The following is a 24,103-nucleotide window of genomic DNA, read 5'->3' as shown; positions in this document are numbered from 1 at the left end:
TAAAGAAGGCTACAGGAGACAAAGAAGGACACTATATAATGACCAAAGGATCCATCCAAGAAGAAGATATAACAGTTGTAAAATATATATGCACCCAACATAGGAGCACCTTAAAATACAAGGCAACGGCTAACAGCCATAAAAGAAGTCAACAATAACGCAGGACTTTACTACCCCACTTACAGCAACGGACAGATCGTCTAGACAGAAATCAATAAGGAAACACAGGCCTTAAATGACGCATTAGACCAGATGGACTTAGTTGATATCTATAGAACATTCCATCTGAAAGCAGCAGAATATACATTCTTCTCAGATGCACATGGAACTTTCTCAAGGACAGACCACATTCTGGGCCGCAAATCAAGCTTTGGTACATTTAAGAAAATGGAAATCATATTAAGCATCTTTTCCAACCACAATGCTATGAGATCAGAAATCAACTAAAAGAAGAAACTGCAAAAGGCACAAGCATGTGGGGATTAAGCGATATGCTATTAAACAACCAATGGATCAGGAAGAAATCAAAGAAGAAACATCACAACACCTAGAGACAAAAGAAAAAGGACACACAAGCATCCAAAACCTATGGAACACTGCAAAAGCAGTTCTAAGAGGGAAGTGTATAGTAATACGGCCTAGCTCAGGAAACAAGAAAAATCTCAAACAACCTAATTTTACACCTGAAGCAACTAGAGAAAGAAGAACAAATCAAACCCAAAGTTAGTAGAAGGAAAAAAAAATCAGAAAGATTGGAGCAGAAATGAATGAAATTGAGACAAAGAAAACAATGGAAAAGATCAACAAAACTAAAAGCTGGTTCTTTGAAAAGATCAACAAAATTGATAAACCCTTAGCCAGACTCACCAGATAAAGGAGGTGGGGGGGAGAGGGCTCCAATCAATACAATTAGAAATGAAAAAAGAAGTTACAACTGATACCACACACATACAAAGGATCATAAGAAAGTACAAGAAAATAGATGCCAATAAAATGGACTTCTTAGAAGAAATAAACAAACACTGACCAAGGAAGAAATAAAAACTACGAACAGACCAATCCCAAGTTACTGAAGTTCGAACTATGATTTTAAAACTTTCAAAATACAAAAGTCCAGGAACAGATGGTTTCACAGGCAAATTCTATCAAACGTTTAGAGAAGAGTTAACACCTATCCTTCTGAAACTCTTCAAAAAGGTTGTAAAGGAAGGAACACTCCCAAACTCATCCTATGAGTCCACCATCACCCTGACACCAAAACCAGACAAAGATACCACAAAAAAAAAAAAAAGAAAAAGAAAAATTAAAGGCCAATATCACTGATGAATATAGATACAAAAATCCTCAACAAAACACTAGCAAACATTCCCATTGTGGTGCAGCAGAAACAAATCTGATTAGGAACCATGAGGTTGCAGGTTCGATCCCTGGCTTTGCTCAGTGGGTTGGGAGTCCGGCGTTGCCCTGAGCTGAGGTGTGGGTCACAAACGCGGCTCAGAACCAGCACTGCTGTAGCTGTGGTGTAGGCCAGCAGCTGTAGCTCCAATTGGATGCCTAGCCTGGGAACCTCCATACACCACAAGTGCAGCCCTGAAAAGCAAAACAAAACAAAACAAAAAAACCACTAGCAAACGAAATCCAACAATATAATAAAAGGATGATGCATCATGACCAAGTGGGGTTTATCCCAGAGATGCAAGGATTTTTCTTCTTCCTCTTTTTCTTTTTTTTTTTTTTTTTTGCTTTTTTTTTAGGGCTGTACTTGCAGCATATGGAAGTTTCCAGGCTAGGGTCCAATTGGAGCTGAAGCTGCCGGCCTACACCACAGCCACAGCAACACAGGATCCAAGTCACATCTGTGATCTGTACCACAGCTCATGGCAACACTGGATCCTTAACCCACTGAGCAAGGCTAGGGATCAAACCAGCATCCTCATGGGTACTAGTCAAGTTTGTTACTCCTGAGCCATGATGGGAACTCCACAAGAATTTTTCAATATTCCACAAATCACTCAGTGTGATACACCACATTAACAAACTGAAGAATACAAACTATATGATCATCTCAAAAGATGTGGGAAAATAACAAAATTTAGCACCCATTTATTATAAAAACCCTGCAGAAAGTGGGCATAGAGGGAAACTACCTCAACATAATAAAGGCCATACATGACAAATCCAAAGCTAACATCATTCTCAATGGTGAAAGGCTGAAAGCATTTCCATTAAGATCAGAAACAAGGATGTCACTATTTTTATTCAACATAGTTTCGGAAGTCCTAGCTATGGCAATCAGAGAAGAAAAAGAAATAAAAGGAAACCAAATTGGAAAAGAAGTAAAACTGTCACTGTTTGCAGATGATACCATACATAGAAAATCCTTAAGATGTTATCAGAAAACTAATACAGCTCATCAATGCATATGGTAAAGTGGCAAGACACAAAATAGACAGAAATCTCTCACATTTCTATACACTAAAAATGAAAGATAAGAAAGAGACATTAAGAAAACAATCACATTCACCATCACATTCAAAAAAAATAAAACATCTAGGAATAAACCTACCTAAGGAGGCAAAACACCTGTACTCTGGAAACTGTAAGATGCTGCTCAAAGAAACTGAAAGTGACACAAACAGATGGAAAGATCTACCATGTTCTTGGGTTGGAAGAATCAGTGTTGTCAAAATGACTATACTACCCAAGGCAATCTACAGATTCAAGAAAACCCCTATAAAAATATCAGTGGATGGAGTTCCCATCGTGGCACAGTGGTTAACGAATCTGACTAGGAACCATGAGGTTGCGGGTTTGATCCCTGCCCTTGCTCAGTGGGTTAACGATCCGGCATTGCCGTGAGCTGTGGTGTAGGTCGCAGACGCGGCTCAAATCCTACATTGCTCTGGCTCTGGTGTAGGCTGGCAGCTACAGCTCCGATTAGACCCCTAGCCTGGGAACCTTCATATGCCATGGGAGCGGCCCAAGAAATGGCAAAAAGACAAAAAAATAAAAATATCAGTGGCATTTTTCACAGAACTAGAAAAAAAATTTTTTAACTTTGTAGGGATACACAAAAGACCCTAAATAGCCAAAGCAATCTTGAGAAAGAAAAACTAAGCAGAAGGAATCAGGCTCCCTGGCTTAAGACTATACTGCAAAGCTACAGTCACCAAAACAGTATGATACTGGCACAAAAACAGAAACAGATCAATGGAACAGCAAAGAAAGCCCAGAAATAAACCCATGCATCTATCACCAACTAATCTATAACAAAGAGGCAAGAATATACAATGGTGAAAAGACAGTTTCTTCACTATGTGACACTAGGAAAACTGGACAGCCACATGTAAAAGAATGAAATAAGAACATTCTCTAACATCATATTCAAAAATAAACTCCAAATGGATTAAAGACATAAATGCAAGATGACAAACTCCTAAAGGAGAAGTTCCCGTTGTAGCTCAGTGGGTTAAGAACCTGACATAGTGTCCATGAGCTTGCAGGTTCAAATCCTTGGCCTCACTCAGCAGGTTAAAGATCTGGCATTGCTGCAAGCTAGGGCATTGAGTCACAGACGCAGCTTGGATCTGGTGTTGCTGTGGCCGTGGCGTAGGCCTGCAGCTGCAGCTCCAATTCAACCCCTAGTCTGGGAACTTCCATGAGCCACAGGTGTGGCTATAAAAAACAAGAAAAAAAAAAAAAAAACAGAAACAAAACTCTTAAAGGACTCTGAAGCTTAATGCTTCTTTTATAAATGATTACCAGATTCTAAAATTCATGAGGAAATGTAAAGGAATTAGGAACAGTCAAAAGAAGGACAAGTTGGAATATGAACACTACCTGATTTCAAGACTTGTTATAAAGCTACATTAATTAAGACAGTGTGGAACTGGTGTAAAAATAAACTAATAGATCAATGCGACAAAACAGAGCCCAGAAGCAGACCCACACATATGTGGACAACTGATTTTCAACAAGGGTATAAAGACAATTCAGGGAGGAAAGGATGGTCTTTTCAACAAAAGACATTGGAACAATTTGACATCTATGTACAAAAAAGCAAACTTCCACTCCCAACCCATGTTATACACAAATTTAACTAAATGGGTCATAGACCTAAATGTAAAATCTCCAATTATAAAATTTCTAGGGAGTTCCCATCGTGGCGCAGGGGAAATGAATCTGACTAGGAACCATGAGGTTGCAGGTTCGATACCTGGCCTCACTCAGTGGGTTAAGGATCTGGTGTTGCCATGAGCTGTGGTGTAGGTCGCAGACATGGCTCAGATATGGCGTGGCTGTGGCTGTGGTGTAGACCAGCAGCTGTAGCTCTGATTAGACCCCTAGAATGGGAACCTCCATATGCCATGGGTGTGGCCCTAAAAAGCAAAAAATAAAATAAAATTTCTTTTCCTTTTTTTTTTTTTGGTCTTTTCTAGGGCCGCTCCCGTGGCATATGGAGGTTTCCAGGCTAGGGGTCTCATCGGAGCTGTAGCCACCAGCCTACACCAGAGCCACAGCAACGTGGGATCCGAGCCATGTCTGAGACCTACACCACAGCTCACGGCAATGCCGGATCCTTAACCCATTGAGCAAGGGCAGGGATTGAACCCTCAACCTCACAGTTCCTAGTCGGATTTGTTAACCACTGAGCCATGACGGGAACTCCAAAAAATAAAATTTCTAAACAAGGAGTTCCCATTGTGGGGCAGTGGAAACAAATCTGACTAGGAACCATTAGGCTGTGGGTTCAATCCCTAGCCTCCCTCAGTGGGTTAAGGATCCAGCATTGCCTTGACCTGTGATGTAGGCTGCAGACACGGCTCGGATCCCATGTTGCTGTGGCTGTGGTGTAGGCCGGCAGCTGTAGCTCCGATTCGACCATTAGCCTGGGAACCTCCATATGCTGCAGGTGCAGCCCTAAAAAGCAAAAAGAAAAGAAATTCCAGCAGAAAGTGTAGGGGAAAAAAATACTTTAACTCTGAGTTTGGCAAAGTTTCTTAGGTATAACCAGAAAAGTGTGATGCATAGGGGCACAAAGAGATAAACTGGATTTTGTCAAAATTTAAAACTTCTGCTCTTAAAAGGACACTGTTAAGAGAAGGAAAAGAGTCAGAGACTGGAAGAAAATAATTGCAAATTATGTACCTGCTAAAGTATTTGTATCCAGAGTACATCAAGGGCCTTCAAAATGCAATAATAAATACAACCCAATAAAAATGCATAAGAAATATGAACTGACACATCTCCAAAGACAGATGAATAGTAAATACACACATGAACACATGAAAAAATGCTCAGCTTCAATGGTCATTAGAGAAATGCCTATCACTTATACGTGGAATCTAAAAAAAGGATGCCATGACCTTATTTGCAAAACAGAGACTGACTCACAGACTTTGAAAGAACTTATGGTTACCAAAGGAGACAGCTTGCGGGGGAGCGGGGGTAGGGATGGGCCGTGAGTTTGGGACAAAAATGTTTTAAAACTGAGTTGGGATGATAGCCATACATCTATAAATATAATAAAATTCATCGAGTTTGAAAAAAAAGAAGAAGAAACACAATGAGATACCACTGCACACCTGTCAGAATGGCTACCTTAAATTAACAAACCTGACCATACCGAGTGCTGATGAGGACATGGAGGAACTGGAACTCTCCAGCGCCGCTGATGGGGCTGGAAAATGGCACAACCACTCAGGAAAACAGTTTCCTAAAAATATATATTCGCCCAAGAGGAAGGAAAGCTTTTTTATGTCCTTTCAAAGGTCCTTTATTTAGAACAGCTGGCAGCAACCCAACTGTCCAGGCCGCTCATCAGCAACAAGGAACAGATTTCTTGGTTCACAATAACGTACGACGCAGATGGGTTTTGATATTAATCAGGCTGCATGAACCAAGTCAGCTGATTCGACCCCTAGCCTGGGAGCTTCCAGTATGTCACAGGTGCAGGCCTAAAAAGCAAAAAAAATTTTTAAAAAGTTGGGGAAAGAATACATACTGTTGGAGTTCCCGTCGTGGCGCAGTGGTTAACGAATCCGACTAGGAACCATGAGGTTGCGGGTTCGGTCCCTGCCCTTGCTCAGTGGGTTAACGATCCGGCGTTGCCGTGAGCTGTGGTGTAGGTTGCAGACGCGGCTCGGATCCCGCGTTGCTGTGGCTCTGGCGTAGGCTGGTGGCTACAGCTCCGATTAGACCCCTAGCCTGGGAACCTCCATATGCCGCGGGAGCGGCCCAAGAAATAGCAACAACAACAACAACAGCAAAAGACAAAAGACAAAAAAAAAAAAAAAAAAAAGAATACATACTGTTTGAGCCCACTTAGATAAAACTCTAGGATATGCAAGACTAACATACGGTGACATAAAGCGGAATGGTTGTTGGGGGCGGGGGGCGGGGAGCAGGATGAATTACAAAAGAGCAAGAAACAACCAAAAAACCAAAGTCTAAACCCCAATTCCAAAAAAAAAGCCACCAGGTGTTTTTTATCTGAATGGAACTTTTATTAGTGGCTTTTGAGATAAGCGGAGGTCTAGATGTTTAAACTTCTCCAAAGAGTTTCCCTTGGTGTTATTTTTAGAGCTGGCATAGGATTAGACAGCACTCACAAGTATACCGCACCGACTGGCCAATGTGCAAAGGTAAACCCCAAAGAAACCGTTTCCACTGCCAGAGCCTCTAGCTGGCATCCAGGAGCAGCTACAGAGACAGAAAGCATCACGAGAAAACACAGGCACAGGTTCTTTGGTTTGTTTGTTTCACTCAACGAATTTTATTACATTTATAGTTGTACAACAATCATCACAACCCAGTTTTATAGCATTTCCATGTTTGTTTGTTTGTGCCACACGCATGGCATAGGGAAGTCCCCTTGAGAGGGACAGAATCTGAGCCGCAGCTGTGACCTACGCCACAGCTGTGGCAACGCAGGATCCTTAACCCACTGTACCAGGGATGGAACCTGCACCTCAGCAGTGGCCTGAGCCACTGCAGGTGGATTCTCAACCCACTGCACCATCGCAGGAACTCCAGTGACAGACTTTTAAGATCCATGAAATGAGACAGAACAACAGAATGTTTCCCAAAAAGTCTTATAAGCAATTCGAATGTGTCCATAATGGAACAGGGGAAAGACCACCTTTCATGTCGGACATTTTTCCACCCACGTTTTACCCACTTGGTCATACAGCCCAGCAGCAGAGACACGAGGGGAACGTGCAAAAGGTACGTTCTGCTCTGTGAGTAAATTTATCACATTTGCTCTCACTTGCTTCCACCCATTTATCTTTTCAACTTGCCAAGAACATCCCTGGGAATAATCACCTCCCACGCGGAAAGTTGAGCATAGGATAATTGGAGTCTGATGATGGGAGGTGACATTTTTAAAGAGTTACTTTTAACTTCATCACGGATCTTTCATCTTTAACCATGTCTATACTGCTTTGACTCCTAGCTTTTAAAAGGGGGGCAGTGTCTGTGGAAGATGCCCCAGTAACAAGCATAAATTCACCAAAGCGTCTCATTAGCTTAAAAAAAAAAAAATTGAAACCCATTAGATCAAGGGTTTAGGATCACTTATATAACAGTGATCTTAAAATATAAGGCCTAGAAAAAGGTCAACCTCCATCTATCTGCCTGTCTTACCTATCAATATGACTTTCCAGTTAATGAGAAAGGGTTTTAAGTTTTTGAAATATAAGATGAATGACCCAAAAGGGAAATAAATAATCCTTTGCAGTCCTAAGAAACACACACCACACAACATTCACGTGAGATGCTGGTACTGCTTAACAAAAAGTGGCAACAGGAGTTCCCATTGTGGTGCAGAGGTTATCGAATCCGACTAGGAACCATGAGGTTGCGGGTTCGATCCCTGGCCTCGCTCAGTGTGTTAAGGATCCGGCATCGCCCTGAGCTGTGGTGTGGGTCGAGGACTCGGCTTGGATCTGTTGCTGTGGCTGTGGCGTGGGCCTGCAGCTGCGGCTCCAATTGGACCCCTGGCCTGGGAGCCTTCATATGTCTCAGGTGCAGCCCTGGAGAAGACAAAAAGACAAAAAAAAAAAAAAAAAAAAAAAGAAAGAAAGAAAGAAAAAGAGCGCTTCAGTATACATGAAGGAAGCCATTTAGGACATTTACATCATGTTTCTTCCCAGCTCATAATACTGAAAACCAAAGGAACTCGTTTGGTGTGACACCTACATACTCAGCCATAACACATCAGCCAGGAAATCACACAAAGTATGTGGCCAATTTTTTCTGCCTCCTCCCAACCAACTCCAAACAAAATTGGAAATGAGAGGAGGTCCCACTGTGGCTCAGCGGTGACAGACGCAACTAGTATGCGTGAGGACACAGGTTTGATCCCTGGCCTCGCTCAGTGGGTTAAGGATCCTGTGTTGCCGTGAGCTGTGGTGTAGGTCGGCAGTTATAGCTCCCATTTGACCCCTAGCCTAGGAACTTCCATATGCTACGGGTATGGCCCTAAAAAGACCAATCAATCAATCAGTTGAAAATGAGAGACTCAAGCAAGAGCAAATGCCACCACTCTAGCCCAGTGACACGGAGGGCGGACTCACTCACCAGCAAGCAGACACTTGTAGAACTGTTTGCTTAAGGCTGCTACAATACGACAGAAAGTTATCCTAGGAAAGCAATGACCCTGACATCTATGCTAAAGTGTGCACAGGGAGCCATATGCAAAGATGCAAGAGCAGGTGGCCAGCAATAGGGGATTTATTAAAACTGTGCTGCAGTGCCCGGTGGACTAGCACACAGCAGTTAAGAGCAATGAGCTAGAGTTCCTGCTGTGACACAGTGGGTTAATGATCTGGCTTATGTCTGGAGGCACAGGTTGGATCCCCAGCCTGGCACAGCAGGTTAAGGATCAGCTGTTACTAAAGCTATGGTATAGGTCACAGCTCCAGCTTGGATTCCATCCCTGGCCCAGGAATTTCCATATCCCACGGGGAGAGCCAAAAAGAAAAAATTAAAAAAGGAGTTCCCATTGTGGCTCAGTGGTTAACGAATCTGGCTAGCACCCATGAAGACGCAGGTTCGATCCCTGGCCTCACTCAGTGGGTTAAGGATCTGGTGTTGCCATGAGCTGTGGTGTATGTCGCAGACACAGCTCGGATCTGGTGCTTTGACCCCTAGCCCAGGAACCTCCATATGTCGTGGATGCAGCCCTAAAAAGACAAAAATAAAAATAAAAATAAAAGGAGTGAGCTAAAGCCACAAGGAATGACATGGTTAGACCTCCATGCTTTGTAGAGTTTAAAAAATAAAATGTTTAAAAACCATATACAGGAGTTGGCACAATGGAATCAGTGGCATCTCTGGAGCCCCAGGATGCAGGTTTGATCCCAAGCCCAGCACAGTGGGTTAAGGATCCTGCAGCTCGGATCTGATCCCTGGCCAGGGAACTCCACATGCTGCAGGGCAGCCAAAAAATAAAAATAAAATTTGAAAATGTACCATATGATACCATTTGTAAAAGTGGGAACTTCCCCCAAAAAACCCACTACATTTCCTATGTATAAACACCTGTCAACACAAGAATGAAGAAAAATATAGGAGATGATCCCAAATAAACTCCTAAGAGTGGTCACCTCTTAGGGGAAGAGGAGTGGGAGGAGGGGAATGAGGGCTGGGAGGGGAAGAATCCCCTGCTGAGTGCAGAACAAATTATTCTGTAACTGTCGCCTGCTTTTAATATCTATAAAAGCGTTGTCAACTCTGCCCGCTAATGTTAGTGCCTCAGATAATCTGGTTGACCTTTTTAGAGCATATCTGAAAAATAAAACGGAGAAAAAAGGAAGAATAGAACTTTTTTTATTATTCATAGCTGCCAACTTGATCTCATTCTGGTTCTGGAATGAATCAATTGAAACATAATCTTCCAAGGTTAGAGGGGCTAAGGTTGATTTGATGAGGTGATACCAGAGCCTTCCATTCAGCTGTAATTTTCCAGCAGAATTCATCTCTGTACCATTTTGTATATGGTTAGCATTATTTGTGAAAGGGAGTTGAAACAACCACTGCGTCTCTTTCAAGCTAGAAGGCCTTTGCCTCTGAATTTCCCAGGTTACACAGGCAACACTCCCTGCTTCTGTCCTCAGCTTGCTATGTTCTGAAAAATCCTGCACACCACCCACCTGTGGCCAGGACTCAAGCTTGGATGGAGCCAAAAGAAGGGAAACACAGATACCACAAACATTCTAGCTACTCTTCTGCTGAAAATCACAGGAAACTCACACAATGAAATGCCAGCAAAATAAACGTAGAATCCAAGACTCAGAGGCACCAGCAACAAACAACTGAAATACTCATGGGTGGAGGGACTCACTAGTGCTAAGACATCAATTTTCCCCAAATTCAATTGTAATCCCAGTAACATCCCAGCAGCCTTTTGAAGAAACTGATGAGCTGATTCGGAAAATTACATAGAATATCACATGGAAATAAAAGACTAGAATAGATAAAACAATTTTGTAAAAGAAGAACAAAGTTGGAGGATTTATAATGTTTGATTTCAGTACTCCTCATAAAATACAATCAAAGACTTGGAGTTCCCATCGTGGCTCAGTGGTTAACGAACCTGACTAGCATCTATGAGGACTCGGGTTCGATCCATGTGCTAGCTGAGTGGGTTAAGGATACAGTGTTGTCGTGAGCTGTGGTGTAGGTTGCAGCTGCACCTCGGATCCCACGTTGCTGTGGCATAGGCCAGCAGCTACAGCTCAGATTGGACCCCTAGCCTGGGAACCCCCATATGCCAAGGGTGCGGCCCTAAAAAGACAAAAAAGAAAAAATACAATCAAAGACTACAGGGTAATTGGCATAAAGATACCTATGTAGATTAACAGAATACCACACAAACTCTAGGAACAGACCACACACGTATACAGCCAATTAAATTTTATCAAAGGTACCATAGCAATTGCACAGAGCAAGTAGAATTGTTTCAACAAGTGGTGCTGGGTATGTGAAAAAAATGGGCATCAAGCCCAATCTCACACCATACACAACAATTGACTCAAAATGAATCATAGACCTAAAACATAAAAGCTAAACGATAAAAATTCTAGGAGAAAACCCTGCAACCTAGGTAGACAAAGATTTTTTTATATAGGACACAAAAAGCATGAAGCGTGAAAGAAAAACATTGATAAATTGGACTTCGTTAATTTAAAACTTCATAAAATTTCAAATTTTTGCACTTCGATAATGTACAAAAAGAAATCGAAATGGCTTAAAGACTTAAACATAAGACATGACACCAGAAAACTAGACGAGAACATAGGTAAACATTCTCTGAATCAACCACACAAATGTTTTCTTAGGTCAGTCTCCCAAAGCAACAGAAATAAAATCAAAAATAAACAAATGGGACCTAATCAAACTTACGAGATTTTGCACAACAAAGGATACCATTTAAAAAAAAAGAAGGGGCGTTCCCATTGTGGCAGAGTGAAAACGGATCTGACTTTAGGATCCATGAGGATGCAGGTTCGATCCCTGGCTTTGCTCAGTGGGTTAAGGATCTGATGTTGCCATGAGCTGTAGGCTGCAGACACAGCTTGGATATGGAGTTGCTGTGGCTATGGTGTAGGCCTGCAGCTACAGCTCTGATTTGACCCCTAACCTGGGAACCTCCATATCCTGAGAGTGTGGCCCTAAAAAAGAAAAAAAAAAAAAAAGGAAAAAACCTGAAAAGGCAACTTACAGAATGAGAGAAAATAGTTAAACCATACAACTGACAAGGGCTTAATCTCCAAAATATACAAACACCTCATACAACTCAAAAACAACAAAACAAATGACCCAATCAAAAAATGGGCAGAAGACCTAAACAGACATTTCTCCAAAGAAGATATACATGGTCAACAAACACATGAAAAAATGTTCCACATCACTGATATTAGAGAAATGCAAATCAAAACCACAACGAGGTACCACTTTACACCAGTCGGAATAGCCATCGTTAATAAATCTACAAATAACACATGCTGGAGAGGGTGTGGAGAAAAGGGAACCCTCCTGCACTGTTGGTGGGAATGTAAATTGGTACAACCACTATGGAAAACAGTACGGAGGTTCCTCAGAAAACTACATACAGAACTACCATGTGATTCAGCAGTCTCACTCCTGGCATATATGCAGACAAAACTATAATTCCAAAAGACATGTTCACTGCAGCACTGTTCACAATAGCCAAGACATAGAAACAACCTAAATGTCCATTGACAGAGGAATGGATTAAGAAGATGTGGTGCAAAGCAGGAGGCATAACTCTCCCAGACTTCAAGAAATACTACAAAGCCACAGTCATCAAAACAGTGTGATACTGGGATCAAAACAGACAGACCGACCAATGGAACAGAATAGAGAGTCGGAAATAAACCCTGACACCTATGGTCAATTAATCTTTGACAAGGGAGGCAAGAACATAAAATGGGAAAAAGAAAGTCTATTCAGCAAGCATTGCTGGGAAACCTGAACAGCTGCATGCAAAGCAAGGAAACTAGAACACACCCTCACACCATGCACAAAAATAAACTCAAAATGGCTGAAAGACTTAAATATAAGACAGGACACCATCAAACTCCTAGAAGAAAACATAGGCAAAACACTCTCTGACATCAACTCATGAATATTTTCTCAGGTCAGTCTCCCAAAGCAATAGAAATTAGAGGAAAATAAACCCATGGGACCTCATCAAACTGAAAAGCTTTTGCACAGCAAAGGAAACCAAAAGAAAACAAAAAGACAACTTACAGAATGGGAGAAAATAGTTTCAAATGATGCAACGACAAGGGCTTAATCTCTAGAATATATAAACAACTTATACAACCCAACAGCAAAAAAGCCAATCAATCAATGGAAAAATGGGCAAAAGACCTGAATAGACATTCTCCAAAGAAGATATACAGATGGCCAACAAACACATGAAAAAATGCTCACATCGCTGATTATAAGAGAAATGCAGATCAAAACTACCATGAAATACCACCTCATACCAGTCAGAATGGCCATCATTCATAAATCCACAAATAACAAGTGCTGGAGGGGCTGTGGAGAAAAGGGAACCCTCCTGCACTGTTGGTGAGAATGTAAACTGGTACAGCCACTATGGAGAACAGTTTGGAGATACCTTAGAAATCTATGCATAGAACTTCCATATGACCCTGCAATCCCACTCTTGGGCATCTATCGGACAAAACTCTACTTAAAAGAGACACATGCACCCGCATGTTCATAGCAGCACTATTCACAATAGCCAGGACATGGAAACAACCTAAATGTCCATCAACAGATGATTGGATTCAGAAGATGTGGTATATATATACAATAGAATACTACTCAGCCATAAAAAAGAATGACCTAATGCCATTTGCAGCAACATGGATGGAACTAGAGAATCTCATACTGAGTGAAAAGAGCCAGAAAGACAAAGACAAATACCATATGATATCACTTATAACTGGAATCTAATATCCAGCACAAATGAATACCTCCTCAGATCATGGACTTGGAGAAAAGACTTGTGGCTGCCTGATGGGCTTATCAGACACAACTTAGAATAGATTTACAAGGAGATCCTGCTGATTAGCATTGAGAACTTTGTCTAGATACTCATGTGCAACAGAACAAAGGGTGGGGGGAAAAATGTAATTGTAATGTATACATGTAAGGATAACTTGATCCCCTTGCTGTACAGTGGGGGAAAAAAAAAAGATGTGCTGCATATGTACATTGGAATATTACTTAGCCATAAAAAAGAATAAAATGTCATTTGCAGCAACATGATGCAACTAGAATTCTCATAATAAGTCAGAAAGAGAAAGACAAATACCATATGCTATCGCTTCTATGTAGAATCTGAAAAAAATGATACAAATGAACATGTTTACAAAACAGAAAGAGACTCACAGACACAGAAAACAAACCATGCTTACCAAAGCAGAGAGTGACGAGGAGGGATAAATTAGAATTGGGGATTAACATATACACAGAGTTCCCATCGTGGCTCAGTGGTTAATGAACCTGACTAGGATCCATGAGGACATGGGATCGATCCCTGGCCTCACTCAGTGGGTTCAGGATCCAGAGTTGCTGTGAGCTGTTGTGTAGGTTGCAGACACAGCTTGGATGTGGAGTGGCTGTGGCTGTGGTGTAGGCTGGCAGCTGCAGCTCTGTTTCAACCCATAGCCAGGGAACTTCAGATGCTGCGGGTGCAGCCCTAAAAAAAACAAAAGACAAAAAATAAAAATAAAAAAAAACCCAGATACACACTACTATCTATCAAGCAGATAAACAACAAGGACCTACTGTCTAGCACAGCACACTGTACTCAGTATCTTGTAAAAACCTATAATGGAAAAGAATCTGAAAAAGCATATATGCATAGAGAGACAGATATAACTGAATCACTTTGCTGTTCACCTGAAACTAACACAACATTGTAAATCAACTATACTTCAATACAAATGTTTGTATACATAAATAAAAAGATAGGATTTGAAAGATGGGACTGAACTGGAACTCACATGTGGCAGTTCCAGTGAGTGTGCAGTGGTGCCACATCACCTGGCCCCCCAGCCCCTTACCCTGTGTCCTGCACCCTTTCAGTTCACAGGTTCCTATCACCTGCTTGGTCCCACCAAACATTCGAGGTGCTCAGCTGCTCTAAAATGCTGAATTTATCAGATAAAGCAATGAAAGGGGGCTGCGGGCTCTGGAGTCCTGAGTGCCCTCGCAGGGGAGCTGTGGGTAGCTAAGTGAGCTTTCTCCAGGCAAAGCTTTGATTTAGGTTATCAGAGAAAAAAGCCTGCGGTCAGCACCTCAGGTGACCTCCACAGCCAAGCCTGAGGAGGGGTTTGCCTCTTCTGCAAGAAAACGAGTTTCTCCAAGCACTGGCCAAGCCAGGGGGTGACAGCACCAGGGCTGGGGAGAGGGAGCGGCCAGCAGGTGGGGGGCAGCCAGGCCAGAGGAGCCCTCCGAGTGCGGCCACACCTGGAAGGCAGAGAGTTTCTCAGAGATGCCCTCATTTTTTTCAAGCAAACTCTCAACTGGGTTTTGTTGTTGTTGTTGTTCTGTATTTTCCTTTTCCTGTTGTGGCCTCTGGCGGTCTATGGAGTTCCCCAGGGCAGGGAACCTTAAACCACTGCGCCTGGCGCAGGGATCAAACCTGCGCCCCTGCACTGCACCATCGATGCTGGGGCTGATCCCTTTGTGCCACAGCAGGAACTCCCTGGTTAATCCACTTTAGACCCCACTGCTTCTGGGTGGGTTTTGGGTGAATCACGAACCATGGGATGTGGAGATCAAAAGGTTTGGAGGTTTCTAGGCCCTTCAGTAAGTCTTCCTGCAAACCTGATAAAAACTGTGACCTCTCTTTCCCAGAAACACATCCACACTTCACATATATTTTGGGGGAATTCGCAGATTTCTTAGTCTTGAGCGCAAGAGGCCCCAGATGAAGAATTCCTGCTCTGGGGACAGGCATGGAGAAATAAAGGGGGGCAGGAAAATAAAAGACTGAAAACTGTGGGTTTTTTTCTAAAATGGAAAAAAGTGACAAAGTTTCAATATGTAAGAAATGCAGACACTTACGAATTTTTCAGATCTAGGCAATTCAATTACATAAAGGAACCAAAAAGATCAAAATTACTCCATCAAAGTCCCCGTAGTGGCTCATCGGCTTAAGAGCCAGATAACAGTGTCCGTGAGGATGCAGGTTGGGTAGGTGGCAGATACGGCTTGGATCTGGCATGGTTGTGGTGTAGGCTGACAGCTGCAACTCAGATGCGATCCCTGGCCCGGGGAACGTCCATGAGTCACAGGTGGGCCCTAAAAAGAAAAAGAGAAAAAAAGATTCCATCCTGTCACCAGATCAATTTTGACACTTTGTCACTTAAAACATCACCTGCCCAGGCTCCTCAAAGGAAGGCCCCCACCTGCCCCAGGGACCCTGTAAGAGCACAGCAAACACTGGCTGGGTTTAAGTCCCTTCCCTAAGGGTGAACAGTGGACAACACCTCATCACTGAGAAACTGAAAGTTTCTGCTTCACGGGGGAAGCGTTTATTAGAAGTTCAGCACCAAGACTGCTGGCACCACGGCTGGGGGGCACCGGCCAAGGAGGACCTGGAGGTCACCCTGGAGGAATCCACATGTTAGTTTCCTCTCCGGTACTTCCGGAAGACCTACCGATGGGGCCAGGAGAGACCGATTCTCCAGGCAGGTGTTCAGCATCTGTGGCCCTGACTGAAGCAGGGTCAGAGGCCCAGCACCTGTGTTCTCTACTTTAAGGCAAGTGGGAGGGCCAGCCTCCCTCAGAACACTCCAGACACCCCCTCCTTGCCTCGGGCATCCCACCTGCCCATCAAGGTACAGATACACCTCTGCCATTCAGTCCCCTCCCTCCCCTCAGAAGACAACGCTGAAAAAAGCACCTGTTACAATCTGATTTCCATTCCACCTGTTAGTTCCGGGCTCAGCGCCCATGGGATGGTCTCTCATTTGCTAATTTATTTTTGCTTCTTATAAGCCCCATCACTTCTGCTCAATAATGGCAACATCTCAGTGAACCCCTGCCCCCCCAGAGGAGGACAGTGGAACCAATTTTATCCTCACCTATATGTGAGCAATGCTCAGGAATACATATTTTAAATCTGAAAAAAGTTCTTTTCTTCTGCTGCTTTTTAGGGCCGCGCTCACGGCATATGGAGATTCCCAGGCTAGGGGTCAAATTGGAGCTGCAGCTGCAGGCCTACACCACAGTCATAGCAAAGCTGGATCCCCGTCTCCTCCATGACTTACACCACAGCTCACGGTATCACCGGATGCACAACCCACTGAGCAAAGCCAGGGATTCAACCCTCATCCTCATGGATGCTAGTGAGATTCGTTTCTGTTGCGCCATGACGGGCACTCCCAGGTTTGGGGGATTTTTTTTTTGTTTCGTTTTTTTAATTAAGGAGCTGCAGTGAGGTTTGCATGTAGATCTCAAGCACTCTGGCACATTATCTGAGGGTAAATGTCAGCCCTTTTCCAGTCCCTTGCCCCAAATTTGACATTTAAAACGACACGGCGTTGGGGTTCACGTCGTGGTTCAGTGGTTAACAAACCCTACTAGTAACCATGAGGTTGTGGGTTTGATCCCTGGCCTCGCCCAGTCAGCGGGTTAAGGCTCTGGTGTTGCGGTGACCTGTGGTGTAGGCTGCGTCTGCAGCTCGGATTCAGCGTTGCTATGGTTGTGGCGTACCAGCTACAGCCTTGATTGGACCCCTAACTTGGGAGCCTACATATGCTGCAGGTACGGCCCTGAAAAGACAAGACAAATAAATAAAACAACTTGGTGAACCCAGTTTCATGTTATTTATAAGTTTCCTATTTGCTATTTGCCTATACATCTGAATGGTGGGCTGTGGACATTCTTAATTTGTCTTACATCCTACAAGCATCACTGGTACCAGGCAGCAAAGGCACAAAAAGCTGGACAACCCAAGCCTTACTCCCAGAAATTGATTAAATCAATTGTTATACAGCCGCTGGCTGGGAAACCTTGTAGCTTTTAAAGAGAATAAGGTAACCTCCGCATGCATAATGATATCATAGTATATATAATTTATGACGCCAAATTGCAATACATCACATTAACGTATGAGAAAATATCACATCAATGTATAAGAGAAACAATTTTTAAAATAATATATGCTGTTACCTGTTGTGATGATATCGTATTATGTACTACAAGCCATTGTATTCGTTAACACATCCATACATTAATTCTGGAACATCAAAGTGCACGGAAGTTCATCTGAATAAAAATAAAGGGGCATGTTTCAATATATAAATGTGAACATGAGTATCAACCGTCTAGGGCATCGGGGGCTCTGACTTTCCTGAGCATCAGCATCACCTGCCGAGCTTCGTAAAGCCCAGGCTGCCCGCTCCACCAGCAGGTCTAATTTGGCAGGTGTGGGGAGAGCCAGGGAAATTGCCTTTCTAACCAGCTCCCAGGTGTGATGCTGGTCCCGGGGCTCGACGGTGGCAATCTAGGGGAAGAGGCGATTTGGGCTTCTTATTCCAGAAAACTTACACTTTCATTCAACAACGCTTGTTGAGCGTCTGCTCCGTGCAGGGCAGCCGTGGATGGTCCGGGAGTCGGGCTAGTAAGGGAGCTGCCACCTTTCCTCCGCCCTAGTGGGGAAACTGAGGCTCCAAGACCGGTCTTCCGAGGTCGTGGAGTCGCTCCGACCCAGCCGGGATTCGAAGCCGGGCTCTTAGACGTCAGCTAGCGTCCGCCCGCTCCCGAGCTCCAGAAGAGTTCCTCCCGCCGCTCCTGTGGGGACTCCCGGGACGCCGCCCTGGCCGCATTCGAACACAGAGAGGCCAAAGGACCTTCCCGCCAGCCAAGCTGCCTGGAGCCCGCGGGGAGTGCCGGCGCGCGCACGCTGGAGCCCCGCCCCGCGGGCCTCGGTGAAGGGGCGGGGCCGGGCGGGCGCGCTTGCGCCCGCGCCCGCGCTCGTGCCCGCCGGGCGGGCTCACGGGAGCGACGCCAGGATAGAGGCTTACGAAGCCGCCATTGCAACGCAGGCGCGGTGGCCAAGTGGTAAGGCGTCGGTCTCGTAAACCGAAGATCACGGGTTCGAACCCCGTCCGTGCCTCACATCTTTCTTCCGATTTCGTGGAAGACTTTTTAGGGGTAGGACCTCTTTTTGCGGACGACCTCGGTTACGGTCTACAGGTCCTGGATCTCACATTCAGATCCTTGCGTTTAGGTGCCCACCCGGCCAACTGTTTTCTCTCATTTTGGATTCAGACACTCCCCATCCAGCAGAAAGTGAAAGTCCGCGTGGTCCGAGCTCGGTGATTCTGAGCCTGCCACAAAGTTGGCCCCGCGGGCATTTGGCTCCCTACAGACAGCGTCCCCTGCTGTCCTCGGACCCCTGTTCTGTGCGGGATAGTGAAGGGCTCCGGACGGATGGGGGTCGCAAAGTCCAAAGCCCCAGGAGTCACTTCGAAACCGTGGCCCGATCGACGATTTTAGCGCAAAAACAAAACAAAACAAACCCTACAGCTGATGGAACTTGGCTCAAGAGCCACTAAGCATTCTTCTAAATATTAAAGTCCAGTGCGTCCACTCTAATGAGAGAACTACCGTTGCCTGATACTGAGCCCACACCCAGAGTCAGCTGGTGTCTGGCTTGCTATTTTTAAAAGGAAATCCATTGTAGGCACTGCATTAGAGGAGGAAATCCTGCCCAGACTTGGAGCTGCTCCGACGAGAAAATCCAAATCTCTCCCTCTCTTTCTTTCGGCCCTCCTCCCTCCCCTCACTCAAGACACCTGTTTTCTTTGCATCAGCAGAGGATGCACCACGGGGCTGCTCGAATGCACTTAAAGATGTTATAATTACCTCAACCTCCAGAAGCTGGCATATTGTATAATCTGAAAACCAACTTGGCCTAAATTGGGGAAACCTGTATCAGCGCGAGATTCTTCGCGGAAGAAAGCATTAATGGAGCTCCCGGTGTGTGCCTGGTGGAGCTGGATTCTAGGGGTATCCCTGTGAACAAGGGTGGGCTCTCTCAGTTGGGGGAGGTGGGAGATGGATGTGAAGAGGGCCGGAGAGCCTGGGGGAGCGGCCAGGAGTGAGTTCTCACACTTGTGAGCGTTCATCCGCACCCCCGACTGGGACGGGGTCGGGGGCGGTTCGTTAAAATGCTGCCGCTGGGCCCCACCTCAAAGCCTCCTACATTCTGCAAGTCTGCAGGAGGGCCTGACCTTTGCGTTTCTAATAAGCTCCCAGGTGATGCTGAGGCTGCTCGTTTCCGGACCACACATTGAGAACCATTCGGCTAAAGGGGGGCTTATTGCAAGGCCACGTTCTAAACCCCGGAGCACGTGCGTATGTACGCATACAAACATGCGAGTTAACACACAGAAAAGCAGTGGACACCAGTGCTCCTCACACTCCAACCTGGGAATCGCCTTAAAATGCGGGTCTGACTCCGTGTGGGTCTGTGGGTGGAGCTTGCGTCCTGGCGATGCTGATGTGACCAGCCCCAGACCTCACTGAGGAGCAAGGCAAAGAAGCATCCACAGCAAAGAAGGCAGGATCCCGGCCAACATACCAGTTCTTTTCTCTCTGGAGGGCAGTAGGATGGGGGAGCTGTTGAAAGGATTCCTTTACTTCTTACCATCGTTTGGACTTTCTACCAGATGATTGTACCACAGATGTAACCCCCCCTCCACCCCATCACCTCCAAAACCCACAAAGGCAAAGGTAACTTACTAGAACTCTGGCAAATTAGAACGATCCAGAATTAAGTCACATAAATCTTTGAGTGTTTTCTGTTCTCTGCTCTCCACTGGGATGTCTGAAACCAAGCAGGGCCCTGTGGGGCTCCTGGGCACAAAAGCTTTCTGTGTCCCCCATTTCCTGATTTTAGGACATGGGCCTCATTCAGCCTCTGTGATCTTCCCTGAGTTCCAAGGGGCAGGTGCAGACAGTTGCCTGATGAGGGAGCGGAGGGGATGCAGAGACAAGGGAGGAACCGTCCAGAAACAACAGTACAGCCTCGGGCAGGATCCTGGTTCCCTCTCAAGGGACGCACATAATAATACAGGCATCTTACACACCTAAGAGCAAAGTTAGATTCCTTATGCTTCTTTTAGAAATGAATACTTTAAAATTAAAATTGAACACCTCAGAGTCTTTCCTTTTCTTCTCCCTACTGTAATTGCACCCTAAACACAATCACCTGTAAACTAAAGATTAAGCATCCTGAACACAATTGCCCGTGGGTTAAAGATTATTAACACATGGGGAGTTCCCAGTGGGTGAGCGGAAATGAATCTGACTAGCATCCATGAGGACGCAGGTTTGATTCCTAGCCTCTCACAGTGGGTTAAGGATCCAGCATTGCTGTGAGCTATGGTGTAGGTCACAGATGCGGCTTGGATCCCGCGTTGCTGTGGCTGTGGTGTAGGCCAGTGGCTACAGCTCCAATTCAACCCCTAGCCTGGGAACCTCCATGTGCTGTGGGTTTGACCCCAAAATAAAAATAAATAAATAAGATTATTCACACATGATGTTTTTTTGAAACGTTCTAGTTGGTTCTATTTTCAGATCAATGTGCCCTTTTTGCAAGCAGTTATTCTAGGCTGTAACCCAGAAGACCACTGCCAGGATCACCCTGAGATCTCCAGACACCAGCCTCCATGACTAAGATTCCCTGAGAGAAAGAAGAATGCATGTCTGCCCCAGCTCTGATTCTTATCTGAAACCCTGTTTTTCTCCTTTGAGACCAGAAGACTCCCTACAATTCTTGCCCAAAGCGGGGCGCAGTGGTTCAGGCATTGGCTCACTGTGGCCTCCTTTGCCTGGCAAAGCGATAAAAGCGATTTTTTTCTCCTTCACCCAACACTGTTTCTGCATTGCTTTCTCTTTGGCACAGGTGGGAAGAGCCGAGTTTTAGCAACAGGTCCATCATGTCTAAATATCACAAAAAAACACTTCTGTTTCTCCTCATTAAAAACATCCCAAAATAGGAGTTCCCTTTTTGGCTCAGTGGGTTAAGAACCCAACTGGTATCCATGAGGATGCAGGTTCAATCTCTGGCCTCCCTCAGTGGGTTAAGGATCCAGCATGGCCACAAGCTGTAGCCTAGGTCACAGACACGGCTCAGATCTGGAGTTACTGTGGCTCTGGTGGGGGCCAGCAGCTTCAGCTCCAATTTGACCCGTAGCCCAGGAACTTCCATATGCCTCAGGTGTGGCCATAAAAAGAAAAAATATATGTATCCTAAAATAGTCCTCCCCATTAAAAACAAAAACCAAAAAACCCACACTGCCCCCCCAGGGGGTCCAGTGTCTGTGGAACTGGTTAGTTAGTCATCCACACAAATTTTCCTGTCCTTTCCTCTAAAAAATGAAACAGTACTCCTGTGTGACACCTTCCTAGAAAGGAGCTCATTTTCATCCACCCCCACCACTGCCCCCCCCATACAGGGCACTCCCCTCTCTGCCCCAGGTGAAGACCAGACTTTAGAAAATTTACATAATCTACTGGAGGTTTCATTTACATACAAAATAATTGCAGAAAATAAGGGTATATATTCAGGTATGGAGAGGAGCTTGCTGTTTCATTTGGTTTTTTTGGTTTTAAACCTGGAAGATTATACTCCAATCTCAAAACCATCACTGCTGGTTGCAATCTGGGGATGCCAGGGAGCTGTAGAACCAAGGTGGGGCAGGCTGCAGGATCAGAAACTAGTAAGCAAAATCCTGGATTCAGGTCCTGTTTCCACGCAAATGGGTAAAGTTGATTGTGCGTCTGCATAAGCAAGATGTTTTGTGTTGATTTAAACCACTTGTGTTCATGAATTTATGAAGCTGCGTTTGGATCTCTGTGCCTTTCGTATGAATGTCAGGTCTGAAAGTCACCTTGAAGTTAGAGGTCTTTGTTCTGTGAAGAATCACACTGCTCTCCCTTAGAAATGTAACGGGAAAAGAAGGCCTGGGAGTTCCCACTGTGGTTCAGCAGGTTAAGAACCTGACTGGTATCCTTGAGGAGGCAGGCTTGATCCCTGGCTTTGCTCAGTGGGTGAAGGATTTGGCATTGCTGCCAGCTGTGGCATTGGTCCAGATGGATCCCACATTGCTGGCATAGGCTGGCCGCTGCAGCTCTGATTCAACCCCTAGCCTGGGAACTCCCACATGCCACAGGTGTGGCCCTAAAAAAAGAGAAAACAAACAAACAAAAAGGCCCATGATGCTGGGGGTGGGAGGAAAGAGAGGGACCCTTTGAGACTTCCAAACTTGACCACTGGGAGAAAGTGGATTTGCATGAAGGAGCTTTCTGGGTTAAGAAGAAATTACTCTTCCAGCCCACCCTCCTGTTGGCCAAAGTTAGAGAGACGAGTAAGGATAACTCATGAACGATATAGTTCGTGACAGAAAAAGGTTTAATAGGACTCGAACCCATGATCCCAGTGTGAACAAGGGCGGGGGTCCTGTCCACAGGGGCTGCACAGGAGCAAATTACAACAATGACACCATGTGGCCGCGGGAAGCAAGAGCACGCTGGAATGATTTCTCTGCCCCTCATCTACTGCAGGAACAGGTGGGAAAACCATGCACCCGACACATTACCTCTCCACGCCTCGCTGTCTCCCATCCTAAAACTGCAGTGATGCACACGCTCCGGCTGCTCCTCTCAGAGTTCTTCTGAGGACAACGCTGCAAACCTCCGCCAGGCAGGAGAGTTCAGTAAACCGGGAGCCAGCTGCCCCAGGGAGGCACGGCCTGGCCATCGAAAGGAATGATCTGAAAGGGCGCTAATGAGATACGGTTAATAGGGAACAGCTGACATCCTGTTTTTAAGGGTTTCATCTTACAGCTTCGTTGAGTTACAACTGATAGCCAAAAATGGCGCGTGTGTGGGGAGTTCCCATTGCTGGGCAGTAGAAACGAATCCGACTAGTATCCATGAGGACGCAGGTTCGATCCCTGGTCTCACTCAGTGGGTTAAGGATCCGGTGTTGCCCTGAGCTGTGGTGTAGGTCACAGGCGTGATTCAGATCCCACCTTGCTGTGGCTGTGGCCTAGGCTGGCAGCTGCAGCTCTGACTCGACCCTTAGCCTGGGAATTTCCCTATGGGGAGGGTATAGCCCTAAAAAGCAAAAGCAAAACAAACAAAAACAAAAAACAAAAAAAGGCACCTATTTTACATATCAACTGATGTGTTTGGACATGTGCATACACCTGCAATACCACTCCCACATTCAAGGTAGCAGACATAGCCATCGCCTTCAAGTTTCTTATGTCCCTTTGCTTTTTTGTGTGTATGTGATAAGAACACTTCACATGAGATCTGCCTTCTCAACAAATGTGTGTGTACACAGTCCAGTGCTGTTCATATAGGCACCAGGTTGTGTAGCAGACCTCGAGAACTTGTCTTTTTTTTTTAAATTACTTTTTATTGGAGTTTAGTCTATTTACAGTGTTGTGTAAATTCATCTTATATAGCTGGTAACTCTGATACACTGTTTCTGTCTAAATAAATAAGCACAACTACTATATATAAA

General features: G+C 44.9%; 1 long non-coding RNA gene and 1 other non-coding gene across 2 annotated transcripts in view; one reads left to right on the top strand and one right to left on the bottom strand.

Moving 5' to 3' along the window:
* The window catches only part of LOC110259929, a 54,433-nt gene extending 35,993 nt beyond the window's left edge, over positions 1 to 18,440 (bottom strand). Inside the window, exons 1-2 of the long non-coding RNA XR_002342412.1 lie at positions 18,109 to 18,440; positions 17,731 to 17,826 (exon numbers count right to left, since the gene is read on the bottom strand). This is a non-coding gene — a long non-coding RNA (uncharacterized LOC110259929). The remainder of the gene's footprint in view (positions 1 to 17,730; positions 17,827 to 18,108) is intronic.
* TRNAT-CGU lies at positions 18,605 to 18,676 on the top strand. The gene has a single exon. It is a non-coding gene; the product is annotated as a tRNA-Thr (tRNA).

The sequence above is a fragment of the Sus scrofa genome, chromosome 3 (genome assembly GCF_000003025.6).
Source record: "Sus scrofa isolate TJ Tabasco breed Duroc chromosome 3, Sscrofa11.1, whole genome shotgun sequence".
NCBI lineage: Eukaryota > Metazoa > Chordata > Mammalia > Artiodactyla > Suidae > Sus > Sus scrofa.
This window is presented reverse-complemented; position numbering and strand designations above follow the sequence as displayed.